At 50.3% G+C, this 17,335-nt stretch overlaps 1 protein-coding gene across 6 annotated transcripts in view; it reads right to left on the reverse strand.

Annotated features, from left to right (window-relative positions):
- LOC142243730 (uncharacterized) overlaps positions 1 to 17,335 on the reverse strand; it is a 1,240,762-nt gene that overhangs the window by 1,155,971 nt on the left and 67,456 nt on the right. The gene's annotated exons all lie outside the window — the stretch shown is intronic.

The following is a 17,335-nucleotide window of genomic DNA, read 5'->3' on the forward strand; positions in this document are numbered from 1 at the left end:
GCTCTATATATGAGGGTCTCTCATTGTATACTCGGGGGTCTCTGCTCTATATATGGGGGTCTCTCGCTGTATACTCGGGGGTCTCTGCTCTATATATGGGGGTCTCTGTATACTCAGGGGTCTCTGCTCTATATATGGGGGTCTCTGTATACTCAGGGGTCTCTGCTCTATATATGGGGGTCTCTGTATACTCGGGGGGTCTCTGCTCTATATATCGGGGTCTCTGTATACTCAGGGGTCTCTGCTCTATATATGGGGGTCTCTCGCTGTATACTCGGGGGTCTCTGCTCTGTATACTCGGGGGTGTCTGCTCTATATATGAGGGTCTCTCTCTGTATACTCGGGGGTCTCTCTATATATGGGGGTCTCATTGTATACTCGGGGGGTCTCTGCTCTATATATGGGGGTCTCGCTGTATACTCAGGGGGTCTCTGCACTATATATGGGGGTCTCTCTCTGTATACTCAGGGGTCTCTATATATATGGGGGTCTCTGTATACTCAGGGGTCTCTGCTCTATATATGGGGGTCTCTCTCTGTATACTCAGGGGTCTCTATATATATGGGGGTCTCTGTATACTCGGGGGTCTCTGCTCTATATATGGGGGTCTCTCTGTATACTCGGGGGTCTCTGCTCTATATATGGGGGTCTCTGTATACTCAGGTGTCTCTGCTCTATATATGGGGGTCTCTGTATACTCAGGGGTCTCTTCTCTATATATGGGGGTCTTTGTATACTCGGGGGTCTCTGCTCTATATATGGGGTCTCTCTATATATGGGGGTCTCTCGCTGTATACTCGGGGGTCTCTGCTCTATATATGGGGGTCTCTGTATACTCAGGGGTCTCTGCTCTATATATGGGGGTCTCTCTGTATACTCGGGGGTGTCTGCTCTATATATGGGGGTCTCTCTGTATACTCGGGGGTCTCTGCTCTATATATGGGGGTCTCTGTATACTCAGGGGTCTCTGCTCTATATATGGGGGTCTCTCTGTATACTCGGGGGTGTCTGCTCTATATATGGGGGTCTCTCTGTATACTCGGGGGTCTCTGCTCTATATATGGGGGTCTCTCTCTGTATACTCGGGGTCTCTCTATATATGGGGGTCTCTGTATACTCGGGGGGTCTCTGCTCTATATATGGGGGTCTCTCTCTGTATACTCAGGGGTCTCTGCTCTATATATGGCGGTCTCTCTGTATAATCGGGGGTCTCTCTGTATACTCGGGGGTCTCTGCTCTATATATGGGGGTCTCTCTGTATACTCGGGGGTCTCTCTCTGTATACTCGGGGGTCTCTGCCCTATATATGGGAGTCTCTCCGTATACTCGGGGGTCCCTGCTCTATATATGGGGGTATCTCGCTGTATACTCAGGGGTCTCTGCTCTATATATGGGGGTCTCTCGCTGTATACTCGGGGGTCTCTGCTCTATATATGGGGGTCTCTGTATACTCAGGGGTCTCTGCTCTATATATGGGGGTCTCTGTATACTCAGGGGTCTCTGCTCTATATATGGGGGTCTCTGTATACTCGGGGGGTCTCTGCTCTATATATGGAGTCTCTGTATACTCGGGGGTCTCTGCTCTATATATGAGGGTCTCTCATTGTATACTCGGGGGTCTCTGCTCTATATATGGGGGTCTCGCTCTGTATACTCGGGGGTCTCTGCTCTATATATGGGGGTCTCTCTCTGTATACTCGGGGGTCTCTGCTCTATATATGGGGGTCTCTGTATACTCAGGGGTCTCTGCTCTATATATGAGGGTCTCTCTGTATACTCGGGGGTCTGTCTATATATGGGGGTCTCATTGTATACTCGGGGGGTCTCTGCTCTATATATGGGGGTCTCGCTGTATACTCAGGGGGTCTCTGCACTATATATGGGGGTCTCTGTATACTCAGGGGTCTCTGCTCTATATATGGGGGTCTCTCTCTGTATACTCAGGGGTCTCTATATATATGGGGGTCTCTGTATACTCGGGGGTCTCTGCTCTATATATGGGGGTCTCTCTGTATACTCGGGGGTCTCTGCTCTATATATGGGGGTCTCTCTCTGTATACTCGGGGTCTCTCTATATATGGGGGTCTCTGTATACTCGGGGGGTCTCTGCTCTATATATGGGGGTCTCTCTCTGTATACTCAGGGGTCTCTGCTCTATATATGGCGGACTCTCTGTATACTCAGGGGGTCTCTGCCCTATATATGGGAGTCTCTCTGTATACTCGGGGGTCCCTGCTCTATATATGGGGGTATCTCGCTGTATACTCAGGGGTCTCTGCTCTATATATGGGGGTCTCTCGCTGTATACTCGGGGGTCTCTGCTCTATATATGGGGGTCTCTGTATACTCAGGGGTCTCTGCTCTATATATGGGGGTCTCTGTATACTCAGGGGTCTCTGCTCTATATATGGGGGTCTCTGTATACTCGGGGGGTCTCTGCTCTATATATGGGGTCTCTGTATACTCGGGGGTCTCTGCTCTATATATGGGGGTCTCTGTATACTCAGGGGTCTCTGCTCTATATATGAGGGTCTCTCTGTATACTCGGGGGTCTGTCTATATATGGGGGTCTCATTGTATACTCGGGGGGTCTCTGCTCTATATATGGGGGTCTCGCTGTATACTCAGGGGGTCTCTGCACTATATATGGGGGTCTCTGTATACTCAGGGGTCTCTGCTCTATATATGGGGGTCTCTCTCTGTATACTCAGGGGTCTCTATATATATGGGGGTCTCTGTATACTCGGGGGTCTCTGCTCTATATATGGGGGTCTCTCTGTATACTCGGGGGTCTCTGCTCTATATATGGGGGTCTCTGTATACTCAGGTGTCTCTGCTCTATATATGGGGGTCTCTGTATACTCAGGGGTCTCTTCTCTATATATGGGGGTCTTTGTATACTCGGGGGTCTCTGCTCTATATATGGGGTCTCTCTATATATGGGGTCTCTCTCTGTATACTCGGGGGTCTCTGCTCTATATATGGGGGTCTCTCGCTGTATACTCGGGGGTCTCTGCTCTATATATGGGGGTCTCTGTATACTCAGGGGTCTCTGCTCTATATATGGGGGTCTCTCTGTATACTCGGGGGTGTCTGCTCTATATATGGGGGTCTCTCTGTATACTCGGGGGTCTCTGCTCTATATATGGGGGTATCTGTATACTCAGGGGTCTCTGCTCTATATATGGGGGTCTCTCTCTGTATACTCGGGGTCTCTCTATATATGGGGGTCTCTGTATACTCGGGGGGTCTCTGCTCTATATATGGGGGTCTCTGTATACTCAGGGGGTCTCTGCCCTATATATGGGGGTCTCTCTGTATACTCGGGGGTCTCTGCTCTATATATGGGGGTCTCTATATATGGGGGTCTCTATATATGGGGAGTCTCTCTGTATACTCGGGGGTCCCTGCTCTATATATGGGGGTATCTCGCTGTATACTCAGGGGTCTCTGCTCTATATATGGGGGTCTCTGTATACTCAGGGGTCTCTGCTCTATAAATGGGGGTCTCTGTATACTCAGGGGTCTCTGCTCTATATATGGGGGTCTCTGTATACTCGGGGGGTCTCTGCTCTATATATGGGGGTCTTTGTATACTCAGGCGTCTCTGCTCTATATATGGGGGTCTCTGTATACTCGGGGGTCTCTGCTCTATATATGGGGGTCTTTGTATACTCAGGGGTCTCTGCTCTATATATGGGGGTCTCTCGCTGTATACTCAGGGGGGGTCTCTGCTCTATATATGGGGGTCTCTGTATACTCAGGGGGTCTCTGCTCTATATATGGGGGTCTCTATGTATACTCAGGGGGTCTCTGCCCTATATATGGGGGTCTCTCTGTATACTCGGGGGTCCCTGCTCTATATATGGGGGTCTCTCGCTGTATACTCGGGGGTCTCTGCTCTATATATGGGGGTCTCTGTATACTCAGGGGTCTCTGCTCTATATATAAGGGTCTCTCTCTGTATAGTCGAGGGGGTCTCTGCTCTATATATGGGGGTCTCTCTGTATACTCGGGGGGGTCTCTGCTCTATATATGGGGGTCTCTGTATATCTGGGGGGGGCTCTGCTCTATATATGGGGGTCTCTCGCTGTATACTCGGGGGTCTCTCTCTGTATACTCGAGGGTCTCTGCTCTATATATGGGGGTCTCTGTATACTCAGGGGTCTCTGCTCTATATATGGGGGTCTCTGTATACTCAGGGGTCTCTGCTCTATATATGGGGGTCTCTGTATACTCGGGGGTCTCTGCTCTTTATATGGGGGTCCCTCGCTGTATACTCGGGGGTCTCTGCTCTATATATGGGGGTCTCTATACTCAGGGGTCTCTGCTCCATATATAAGGGTCTCTCTCTGTATACTCAGGGGTCTCTGCTCTATATATGGGGGTCTCTCTGTATACTCAGGGGTCTCTGCTCTATATATGGGGGTCTCTCTGTATACTCGGGGGTGTCTGCTCTATATATGGGGGTCTCTCTGTATACTCGGGGGTCTCTGCTCTATATATGGGGGTCTCTGTATACTCAGGGGTCTCTGCTCTATATATGGGGGTCTCTGTATACTCAGGGGGTCTCAGCTCTATATATGGGGGTCTCTCGCTGTATACTCGGGAGTCTCTGCTCTATATATGGGGGTCTCTCTCTGTATACTCGGGGTCTCTCTATATATGGGGGTCTCTGTATACTCGGGGGGTCTCTGCTCTATATATGGGGGTCTCTCTCTGTATACTCAGGGGTCTCTGCTCTATATATGGGGGTCTCTCGCTGTATACTCGGGAGTCTCTGCTCTATATATGGGGGTCTCTCTATATATGGGGGTCTCTCTCTGTATACTCGGGGGTCTCTGCTCTATATATGGCAGTCTCTCGCTGTATACTCAGGGGACTCTGCTTTATATATGGGGGTCTCTGTATACTCAGGGGTCTCTGCTCTATATATGGGGGTCTCTCTGTATACTCGGGGGTCTCTGCTTTATATATGGGGGTGTCTCTGTATACTCGGGGGTCTCTGCTCTATATATGGGGGTGTCTCTGTATACTCGGGGGTCTCTGCTCTATATATGGGGGTCTCTCGCTGTATACTCGGGGGTCTCTGCTCTATATATGGGGGTCTCTGTATACTCAGGGGTCTCTGCTCTATATATGGGGGTCTCTCTGTATACTCGGGGGTCTCTGCTCTATATATGGGGAGTCTCTCTGTATACTCAGGGGGTCTCTGCCCTATATATGGGGGTCTCTGTATACTCAGGGGTCTCTGCTCTATATATGAGGGTCTCTCTCTGTATACTCGGGGGTCTCTGCTCTATATATGGGGGTCTCTCTATATATGGGGGTCTCTCTCTGTATACTCGGGGGTCTCTGCTCTATATATGGGGGTCTCTCGCTGTATACTTGGGGGTCTCTGCTCTATATATGGGGGTCTCTGTATACTCAGGGGTCTCTGCTCTATATATGGGGGTCTCTCTGTATACTCGGGGGTCTCTGCTCTATATATGGGGGTGTCTCTGTATACTCGGGGGTCTCTGCTCTATATATGGGGGTCTCTGTATAGTCGGGAGGTCTCTGCTCTATATATGGGGGTCTCTCGCTGTATACTCGGGGGTCTCTGCTCTATATATGGGGGTCTCTGTATACTCAAGGGTCTCTGCTCTATATATGGGGGTCTCTCTGTATACTCGGGGGTCTCTGCTCTATATATGGGGGTGTCTCTGTATACTCGGGGGTCTCTGCTCTATATATGGGGGTCTCTCTCTGTATACTCGGGGGTCTCTGCTCTATATATGGGGGTCTCTGTATACTCAGGAGGTCTCTGCTCTATATATGGGGGTCTCTGTATACTCGGGAGGTCTCTGCTCTATATATGGGGGTCTCTCGCTGTATAGTCGGGGGGGGGTCTCTGCTCTATATATGGGGGTCTCTCTGTATACTCGGGGGGTCTCTGCTCTATATATGGGGGTCTCTGTATATCTGGGGGGGTCTCTGCTCTATATATGGGGGTCTCTGTATACTCGGAAGTCTCTGCTCTATATATGGGGGTCTCTCGCTGTATACTCGGGGGTCTCTGCTCTATATATGGGGGTCATTCGCTGTATACTCGGGGGATCTCTGCTCTATATATGGGGGTCTCTGTATACTCAGGGGTCTCTGCTCTATATATGGGGGTCTCTCGCTGTATACTCGGGGGTCTCTGCTCTATATATGGGGGTCTCTGTATACTCGGGGGTCTCTGCTCTATATATGAGGGTCTCTCGCTGTATACTCGGGGTCTCTGCTTTATATATGGGGGTCTCTCGCTGTATAGTCGGGGGGGTCTCTGCTCTATATATGGGGGTCTCTCTGTATACTCGGGGGGTCTCTGCTCTATATATGGGGGTCTCTGTATACTTGGGGGTCTCTGCTCTATATATGGGGGTCTCTCTGTATACTCGGGGGGTCTCTGCTCTATATATGGGGGTCTCTGTATATCTGGGGGGGTCCCTGCTCTATATATGGGGGTCTCTGTATACTTGGGGGTCTCTGCTCTATATATGGGGGTCTCTCGCTGTATACTCGGGGGTCTCTGCTCTATATATGGGGGTCATTCGCTGTATACTCGGGGGATCTCTGGTCTATATATGGGGGTCTCTGTATACTCGGGGGTCTCTGCTCTATATATGGGGGTCTCTCGCTGTATACTCGGGGGTCTCTGCTCTATATATGGGGGTCTCTGTATACTCGGGGGTCTCTGCTCTATATATGAGGGTCTCTCTCTGTATACTCGGGGGTCTCTGCTCTATATCTGGGGGTCTCTGTATACTCGGGGGTCTCTGATCTATATATGGGGGTCTCTCTCTGTATACTCGGGGGTCTCTGCTCTATATCTGGGGGTCTCTGTATACTCGGGGGTCTCTGCTCTATATATGAGGGTCTCTCTCTGTATATTCGGGGGGTCTCTGCTCTATATATGGGGGTCTTTCGCTGTATACCCGGGGGGTCTCTGCTCTATATATGGGGGTCTCTGTATACTCGGGGGGTCTCTGCTCTATATATGGGGGTCTCTCGCTGTATACTCGGGGGTCTCTGCTCTATATATGGGGGTCTCTCGCTGTATACTCGGGGGGTCTCTGCTCTATATATGAAGGACTCTCGCTGTATACTCGGGGGGGTCTCTGCTCTATATATGGGGGTCTCTCTCTGTATACTCGGGGGTCTCTGCTCTATATATGAGGGTCTCTCTCTGTATACTCAGGGGTCTCTGCTCTATATATGGGGGTCTCTCTGTATACTCGGGGGTGTCTGCTCTATATATGGGGGTCTCTCTGTGTATACTCGCAGGTCTCTATATATGGGGGTCTCTGTATACTCGGGGGTCTCTCTCTGTATACTCGGGGTCTCTCTATATATGGGGGTCTCTCTGTGTATACTCGCAGGTCTCTATATATGGTCGTCTCTCTGTATACTCGGGGGTCTCTGCTCTATATATGCTGGTCTCTCTGTATACTCGGGGGTCTCTGCTCTATATATGGGGGTCTCTCTCTGTATACTCGGGGGTCTCTGCTCTATATATGGGGGTCTCTGTTCTATATATGCTGGTCTCTCTGTATATTTGGGGGGGTCTCTGCTCTATATATGGGGGTCTCTGTATACTCGGGGTCTCTATATATGAGGGTCTCTCTCTGTATAATTAGGGTCTCTGTATACTCGGGGGTCTCTGCTCTATATATGGGGGTCTCTCTGTATACTCGGGGGTCTCTGCTCTATATATTGGGGTCACTCTGTATACTTGGGGGTCTGTTTCTGTATACTGTATACTGGGGGTTTATATGTACATATGTATGGTGTATATATGGGGGTCTCTCTCTGTATACTCGGGGGTCTCTGCTCTATATATGGGGGTCTCTGTTCTATATATGGGGGTCTCTCTGTATACTCAGGGGTCTCTGCTCTATATATGCTGGTCTCTCTGTATACTCGGGGGTCTCTGCTCTATATATGGGGGTCTCTCTCTGTATACTCGGGGGTCTCTGCTCTATATATGGGGGTCTCTGTTCTATATATGCTGGTCTCTCTGTATATTTGGGGGGGTCTCTGCTCTATATATGGGGGTCTCTGTATACTCGGGGTCTCTATATATGAGGGTCTCTCTCTGTATAATTAGGGTCTCTGTATACTCGGGGGTCTCTGCTCTATATATGGGGGTCTCTCTGTATACTCGGGGGTCTCTCGCTGTATACTCAGGGGGTCTCTGCTCTATATATGGGGGTCTCTCTCTGTATATTCGGGGGGTCTCTGCTCTATATATGTGGGTCTCTCTGTATACTCGGGGTCTCTCTGTATACTCGGGGGTCTCTGCCCTATATATGGGGGTATCTCGCTGTATACTCAGGGGTCTCTGCTCAATATATAGGGGTCTCTCACTGTATACTCGGGGGTCTCTCTGTACACTCGGGGGGTCTCTGCTCTATATATGGGTGTCTCTCTGTATACTCGGGGGGTCTCTGCTCTATATATGGGGGTCTCTGTATACTCAGGGGGTCTCTGTTCTATATATGGGGGTCTCTCTGTATACTCGGGGGTCTCTGCTCTATATATGGGGGTCTCTCGCTGTATACTCGGGAGTCTCTGCTCTATATATGGGGGTCTGTGCTCTATATATGAGGGTCTCTCTCTGTATACTCGGGGGTCTCTGCTCTATATATGGGGGTCTCTCGCTGTATACTCGGGAGTCTCTGCTTTATATATGGGGGTCTCTCTGTATACTCGGGGGTCTCTCTATATATGGGGGTCTCTCGCTGTATACTCGGGGGTCTCTGCTCTATATATGGCAGTCTCTCTGTATACTCGGGGGGTCTCTGCTCTATATATGGGGGTCTCTGCTCTATATATGGGGGTCTCTCTCTGTATACTCGGGGGTCTCTGCTCTATATATGGGGGTCTCTTGCTGTATACTTGGGGGTCTCTGCTCTATATATGGGGGTCTCTCGCTGTATACTCGGGGGGGTCTCTGCTCATATATGGGGATCTCTCTGTATACTCGGGGGTCTCTCTATATATGGGGGTCTCTCTGTATACTCGGGAGTCTCTGCTCTATATATGGGGGTCTCTCTGTATACTCGGGGGTCTCTCTATATATGGGGGTCTCTCGCTGTATACTCGGAGGTCTCTGCTCTATATATGGCGGTCTCTCTGTATACTCGGGGGGTCTCTGCTCTATATATGGGGGTCTGTGCTCTATATATGAGGGTCTCTCTCTGTATACTCGGGGGTCTCTGCTCTATATATAGGGGTCTCTCTCTGTATACTCGGGGGTCTCTGCTCTATATATGGGGGTCTCTCGCTGTATACTTGGGGGTCTCTGCTCTATATATGGGGGTCTCTGTATACTCAGGGGTCTCTGCTCTATATATGGGGGTCTCTCTGTATACTCGGGGGTCTCTGCTCTATATATGGGGGTGTCTCTGTATACTCGGGGGTCTCTGCTCTATATATGGGGGTCACTGTATACTCGGGAGGTCTCTGCTCTATATATGGGGGTCTCTGTATACTCGGGGGTCTCTGCTCTATATATGGGGGTCTCTGTATACTCAGGGGTCTCTGCTCTATATATGGGGGTCTCTCTGTATACTCGGGGGTCTCTGCTCTATATATGGGGGTGTCTCTGTATACTCGGGGGTCTCTGCTCTATATATGGGGGTCTCTCGCTGTATACTTGGGGGTCTCTGCTCTATATATGGGGGTCTCTGTATACTCAGGGGTCTCTGCTCTATATATGGGGGTCTCTCTGTATACTCGGGGGTCTCTGCTCTATATATGGGGGTGTCTCTGTATACTCGGGGGTCTCTGCTCTATATATGGGGGTCTCTGTATACTCGGGAGGTCTCTGCTCTATATATGGGGGTCTCTGTATACTCGGGGGTCTCTGCTCTATATATGGGGGTCTCTGTATACTCAGGGGTCTCTGCTCTATATATGGGGGTCTCTCTGTATACTCGGGGGTCTCTGCTCTATATATGGGGGTGTCTCTGTATACTCGGGGGTCTCTGCTCTATATATGGGGGTCTCTCGCTGTATAGTCGGGGGGGTCTCTGCTCTATATATGGGGGTCTCTGTATACTCGGGAGATCTCTGCTCTATATATGGGGGTCTCTCTGTATACTCGGGGGGTCTCTGCTCTATATATGGGGGTCTCTCGCTGTATACTCGGGGGGTCTCTGCTCTATATATGGGGGTCTCTCGCTGTATACTCGGGCGTCTCTGCTCTATATATGGGGGTCTCTCGCTGTATACTCGGGGGTCTCTCTCTGTATACTCGGGGGGTCTCTGCTCTATATATGGGGGTCTCTGCTCTATATATGGGGGTCTCTCTATATATGGGGGTCTCTCGCTGTATACTCGGGGGGTCTCTGCTCTATATATGGGGGTCTCTGTATACTCAGGGGGTCTCTGTTCTATATATGGGGGTCTCTCTGTATACTCGGGAGTCTCTGCTCTATATATGGGGGTCTCTCTGTATACTCGGGGGTCTCTCTATATATGGGGGTCTCTCGCAGTATATTCGGGGGTCTCTGCTCTATATATGGGGGTCTGTGCTCTATATATGAGGGTCTCTCTGTATACTCGGGGGTCTCTGCTCTATATATGGGGGTCTCTCGCTGTATACTCGGGAGTCTCTGCTCTATATATGGGGGTCTCTCTGTATACTCGGGGGTCTCTCTATATATGGGGGTCTCTCGCTGTATACTCGGGGGTCTCTGCTCTATATATGGCAGTCTCTCTGTATACTCGGGGGGTCTCTGCTCTATATATGGGGGTCTGTGCTCTATATATGAGGGTCTCTCTCTGTATACTCGGGGGTCTCTGCTCTATATATGGGGGTCTCTTGCTGTATACTTGGGGGTCTCTGCTCTATATATGGGGGTCTCTCGCTGTATACTCGGGGGTCTCTGCTCTATATATGGGGGTGTCTCTGTATACTCGGGGGTCTCTGCTCTTTATATGGGGATCTCTCTGTATACTCGGGGGTCTCTCTATATATGGGGGTCTCTCTGTATACTCGGGAGTCTCTGCTCTATATATGGGGGTCTCTCGCTGTATACTCGGGGGGTGTCTGCTCTATATATGGGGGTCTCTCTGTATACTCGGGGGTCTCTCTATATATGGGGGTCTCTTGCTGTATACTCGTGGGTCTCTGCTCTATATATGGCGGTCTCTCTGTATACTCGGGGGGGTCTCTGCTCTATATATGGGGGTCTGTGCTCTATATATGAGGGTCTCTCTCTGTATACTCGGGGGTCTCTGCTCTATATATGGGGGTCTCTCTCTGTATACTCGGGGGTCTCTGCTCTATATATGGGGGTCTCTCGCTGTATACTTGGGGGTCTCTGCTCTATATATGGGGGTCTCTCGCTGTATACTCGGGGGTCTCTGCTCTATATATGGGGGTCTCTGCTCTATATATGGGGGTCTCTCTGTATACTCGGGGGTCTCTGCTCTATATATGGGGGTGTCTCTGTATACTCGGGGGTCTCTGCTCTATATATGGGGGTCTCTCGCTGTATAGTCGGGGGGTCTCTGCTCTATATATGGGGGTCTCTGTATACTCGGGAGGTCTCTGCTCTATATATGGGGGTCTCTGTATACTCGGGAGGTCTCTGCTCTATATATGGGGGTCTCTCGCTGTATACTCGGGGGTCTCTGCTCTATATATGGGGGTCTTTCGCTGTATACTCGGGGGGTCTCTGCTCTATATATGGGGGTCTCTGTATACTCGGGGGGTCTCTGCTCTATATATGGGGGTCTCTCGCTGTATACTCGGGGGGTCTCTGCTCTATATATGGGGGTCTCTCGCTGTATACTCGGGGGGTCTCTGCTCTATATATGGAGGACTCTCGCTGTATACTCGGGGGGGTCTCTGCTCTATATATGGGGGTCTCTCTCTGTATACTCGGGGGTCTCTGCTCTATATATGGGGGTCTCTCTCTGTATACTCGGGGGTCTCTGCTCTATATATGGGGGTCTCTCTCTGTATACTCAGGGGTCTCTGCTCTATATATGAGGGTCTCTCTCTGTATACTCAGGGGTCTCTGCTCTATATATGGGGGTCTCTCTGTATACTCGGGGGTCTCTGCTCTATATATGGGGGTCTCTCTCTGTATACTCGGGGGTCTCTCTCTGTATACTCGGGGGTGTCTGCTCTATATATGGGGGTCTCTCTGTGTATACTCGCAGGTCTCTATATATGGGGGTCTCTGTATACTCGGGGGTCTCTCTCTGTATACTCGGGGTCTCTCTATATATGAGGGTCTCTCTCTGTATACTCGGGGGTCTCTGCTCTATATATTGGGGTCACTCTGTATACTTGGGGGTCTCTTTCTGTATACTGTATACTGTATACTGGGGGTTTATATGTACATATGTATGGTGTATATATGGGGGTCTCTCTCTGTATACTCAGGGGTCTCTGCTCTATATATGCTGGTCTCTCTGTATACTCGGGGGTCTCTGCTCTATATATGGGGGTCTCTCTCTGTATACTCGGGGGTCTCTGCTCTATATATGGGGGGTCTCTGTTCTATATATGCTGGTCTCTCTGTATACTCGGGGTCTCTATATATGAGGGTCTCTCTGTATAATTAGGGTCTCTGTATACTCGGGGGTCTCTGCCTTATATATGGGGGTCTCTCTGTATACTCGGGGGTCTCTCGCTGTATACTCAGGGGGTCTCTGCTCTATATATGGGGGTCTCTCTCTGTATATTCGGGGGGTCTCTGCTCTATATATGTGGGTCTCTCTGTATACTCGGGGTCTCTCTGTATACTCGGGGGTCTCTGCCCTATATATGGGGGTATCTCGCTGTATACTCAGGGGTCTCTGCTCAATATATAGGGGTCTCTCGCTGTATACTTGGGGGTCTCTCTGTACACTCGGGGGGTCTCTGCTCTATATATGGGTGTCTCTCTGTATACTCGGGGGGTCTCTGCTCTATATATGGGGGACTCTCTGTATAATCGGGGGGTCTCTGCTCTATATATGGGTGTCTCTCTGTATACTCGGGGGGTCTCTGCTCTATATATGGGGGTCTCTCTGTATACTCGGGGGGTCTCTGCTCTATATATGGGGGTCTCTCGCTGTATACTCGGGCGTCTCTGCTCTATATATGGAGGTCTCTCGCTGTATACTCGGGGGTCTCTCTCTGTATACTCGGGGGGTCTCTACTCTATATATGGGGGTCTCTGCTCTATATATGGGGGTCTCTCTATATATGGGGGTCTCTCGCTGTATACTCGGGGGGTCTCTGCTCTATATATGGGGGTCTCTGTATACTCAGGGGGTCTCTGTTCTATATATGGGGGTCTCTCTGTATACTCGGGGGTCTCTGCTCTATATATGGGGGTCTCTCGCTGTATACTCGGGAGTCTCTGCTCTATATATGGGGGTCTCTCTGTATACACGGGGGTCTCTCTATATATGGGGGTCTCTCGCTGTATACTCGGGGGTCTCTGCTCTATATATGGCGGTCTCTCTGTATACTCGGGGGGTCTCTGCTCTATGTATGGGGGTCTGTGTTCTATATATGAGGGTCTCTCTCTGTATACTCGGGGGTCTCTGCTCTATATATGGGGGTCTCTCGCTGTATACTCGGGAGTCTCTGCTCTATATATGGGGGTCTCTCTGTATATTCGGGGGTCTCTCTATATATGGGGGTCTCTCGCTGTATACTCGGGGGTCTCTGCTCTATATATGGCAGTCTCTCTGTATACTCGGGGGGTCTCTGCTCTATATATGGGGGTTTGTGCTCTATATATGAGGGTGTCTCTCTGTATACTCGGGGGTCTCTGCTCTATATATGGGGGTCTCTTGCTGTATACTTGGGGGTCTCTGCTCTATATATGGGGGTCTCTCGCTGTATACTCGGGGGGTCTCTGCTCTATATATGGGGATCTCTCTGTATACTCGGGGGTCTCTCTATATATGGGGGTCTCTCGCTGTATACTCGGGAGTCTCTGCTCTATATATGGGGGTCTCTCTGTATACTCGGGGGTCTCTCTATATATGGGGGTCTCTCGCTGTATACTCGGGGGTCTCTGCTCTATATATGGCGGTCTCTCTGTATACTCGGGGGGTCTCTGCTCTATATATGGGGGTCTGTGCTCTATATATGAGGGTCTCTCTCTGTATACTCGGGGGTCTCTGCTCTATATATGGGGGTCTCTCTCTGTATACTCGGGGGTCTCTGCTCTATATATGGGGGTCTCTCGCTGTATACTTGGGGGTCTCTGCTCTATATATGGGGGTCTCTGAATACTCAGGGGTCTCTGCTCTATATATGGGGGTCTCTCTGTATACTCGGGGGTCTCTGCTCTATATATGGGGGTGTCTCTGTATACTCGGGGGTCTCTGCTCTATATATGGGGGTCTCTGTATACTCGGGAGGTCTCTGCTCTATATATGGGGGTCTCTCGCTGTATACTCGGGGGTCTCTGCTCTATATATGGGGGTCTCTGTATACTCAGGGGTCTCTGCTCTATATATGGGGGTCTCTCTGTATACTCGGGGGTCTCTGCTCTATATATGGGGGTGTCTCTGTATACTCGGGGGTCTCTGCTCTATATATGGGGGTCTCTCGCTGTATAGTCGGGGGGGTCTCTGCTCTATATATGGGGGTCTCTGTATACTCGGGAGGTCTCTGCTCTATATATGGGGGTCTCTGTATACTCGGTAGGTCTCTGCTCTATATATGGGGGTCTCTCGCTGTATAGTCGGGGGGGGTCTCTGCTCTATATATGGGGGTCTCTCTGTATACTCGGGGGGTCTCTGCTCTATATATGGGGGTCTCTGTATATCTGGGGGGGTCTCTGCTCTATATATGGGGGTCTCTGCATACTCGGGGGTCTCTGCTCTATATATGGGGGTCTCTCGCTGTATACTCGGGGGTCTCTGCTCTATATATGGGGGTCATTCGCTGTATACTCGGGGGATCTCTGCTCTATATATGGGGGTCTCTGTATACTCAGGGGTCTCTGCTCTATATATGGGGGTCTCTCGCTGTATACTCGGGGGTCTCTGCTCTATATATGGGGGTCTCTGTATACTCGGGGGTCTCTGCTCTATATATGAGGGTCTCTCTCTGTATACTCGGGGGTCTCTGCTTTATATATGGGGGTCTCTCGCTGTATAGTCGGGGGGGGTCTCTGCTCTATATATGGGGGTCTCTCTGTATACTCGGGGGGTCTCTGCTCTATATATGGGGGTCTCTGTATACTTGGGGGTCTCTGCTCTATATATGGGGGTATCTCGCTGTATACTCGGGGGTCTCTGCTCTATATATGGGGGTCTCTCGCTGTATACTCGGGGGGTCTCTGCTCTATATATGGAGGACTCTCGCTGTATACTCAGGGGTCTCTGCTCTATATATGGGGGTCTCTCTCTGTATACTCAGGGGTCTCTGCTCTATATATGGGGGTCTCTCTGTATACTCGGGGGTCTCTGCTCTATATATGGGGGTCTCTCTCTGTATACTCGGGGGTCTCTCTCTGTATACTCGGGGGTATCTGCTCTATATATGGGGGTCTCTCTGTGTATACTCGCAGGTCTCTATATATGGGGGTCTCTGTATACTCGGGGGTCTCTCTCTGTATACTCGGGGTCTCTCTATATATGAGGGTCTCTCTCTGTATACTCGGGGGTCTCTGCTCTATATATGGGGGTCTCTCTCTGTATACTCGGGGGTCTCTGCTCTATATATGGGGGTCTCTGTTCTATATATGGGGGTCTCTCTGTATACTCAGGGGTCTCTGCTCTATATATGCTGGTCTCCCTGTATACTCGGGGGTCTCTGCTCTATATATGGGGGTCTCTGTTCAATATATGCTGGTCTCTCTGTATATTTGGGGGGGTCTCTGCTCTATATATGGGGGTCTCTGTATACTCGGGGTCTCTATATATGAGGGTCTCTCTCTGTATAATTGGGGTCTCTGTATACTCGGGGGTCTCTGCCTTATATATGGGGGTCTCTCTGTATACTCGGGGGTCTCTCGCTGTATACTCAGGGGGTCTCTGCTCTATATATGGGGGTCTCGCTCTGTATATTCGGGGGGTCTCTGCTCTATATATGTGGGTCTCTCTGTATATTCGGGGTCTATCTGTATACTCGGGGGTCTCTGACCTATATATGGGGGTATCTCGCTGTATACTCAGGGGTCTCTGCTCAATATATAGGGGTCTCTCGTTGTATACTCGGGGGTCTCTCTGTATACTCGGGGGGTCTCTGCTCTATATATGGGTGTCTCTCTGTATACTCGGGGGGTCTCTGCTCTATATATGGGGGTCTCTCTGTATACTCGGGGGGTCTCTGCTCTATATATGGGGGTCTCTCGCTGTATACTCGGGGGGTCTCTGCTCTATATATGGGGGTCTCTGCTCTATATATGGGCGTCTCTCTATATATGGGGGTCTCTCTGTATACTCGGGGGGTCTCTGCTCTATATATGGGGGTCTCTCTGTATACTCAGGGGGTCTCTGTTCTATATATGGGGGTCTCTCTGTATACTCGGGGGTCTCTGCTCTATATATGGGGGTCTCCCGCTGTATACTCGGGAGTCTCTGCTCTATATATGGGGGTCTCTCTGTATACTCGGGGGTCTCTCTATATATGGGGGTCTCTCGCTGTATACTCGGGGGTCTCTGCTCTATATATGGCGGTCTCTCTGTATACTCGGGGGGTCTCTGCTCTATATATGGGGGTCTGTGCTCTATATATGAGGGTCTCTCTCTGTATACTCGGGGGTCTCTGCTCTATATATGGGGGTCTCTCGCTGTATACTCGGGAGTCTCTGCTCTATATATGGGGGTCTCTCTGTATACTCGGGGGTCTCTCTATATATGGGGGTCTCTCGCTGTATACTCGGGGGTCTCTGCTCTATATATGGCAGTCTCTCTGTATACTCGGGGGGGTCTCTGCTCTATATATGGGGGTCTGTGCTCTATATATGAGGGTCTCTCTCTGTATACTCGGGGGTCTCTGCTCTATATATGGGGGTCTCTCTCTGTATACTCGGGGGGTCTCTGCTCTATATATGGGGGTCTCTTGCTGTATACTTGGGGGTCTCTGCTCTATATATGGGGGTCTCTCGCTGTATACTCGGGGGGTCTCTGCTCTATATATGGGGATCTTTCTGTATACTCGGGGGTCTCTCTATATATGGGGGTCTCTCGCTGTATGCTCGGGAGTCTCTGCTCTATATATGGGGGTCTCTCTGTATACTCGGGGGTCTCTCTATATATGGGGGTCTCTCGCTGTATACTCGGGGGTTTCTGCTCTATGTATGGCGGTCTCTCTGTATACTCGGGGGGTCTGTGC

This window comes from Anomaloglossus baeobatrachus, chromosome 6 (assembly GCF_048569485.1).
Source record: "Anomaloglossus baeobatrachus isolate aAnoBae1 chromosome 6, aAnoBae1.hap1, whole genome shotgun sequence".
NCBI lineage: Eukaryota > Metazoa > Chordata > Amphibia > Anura > Aromobatidae > Anomaloglossus > Anomaloglossus baeobatrachus.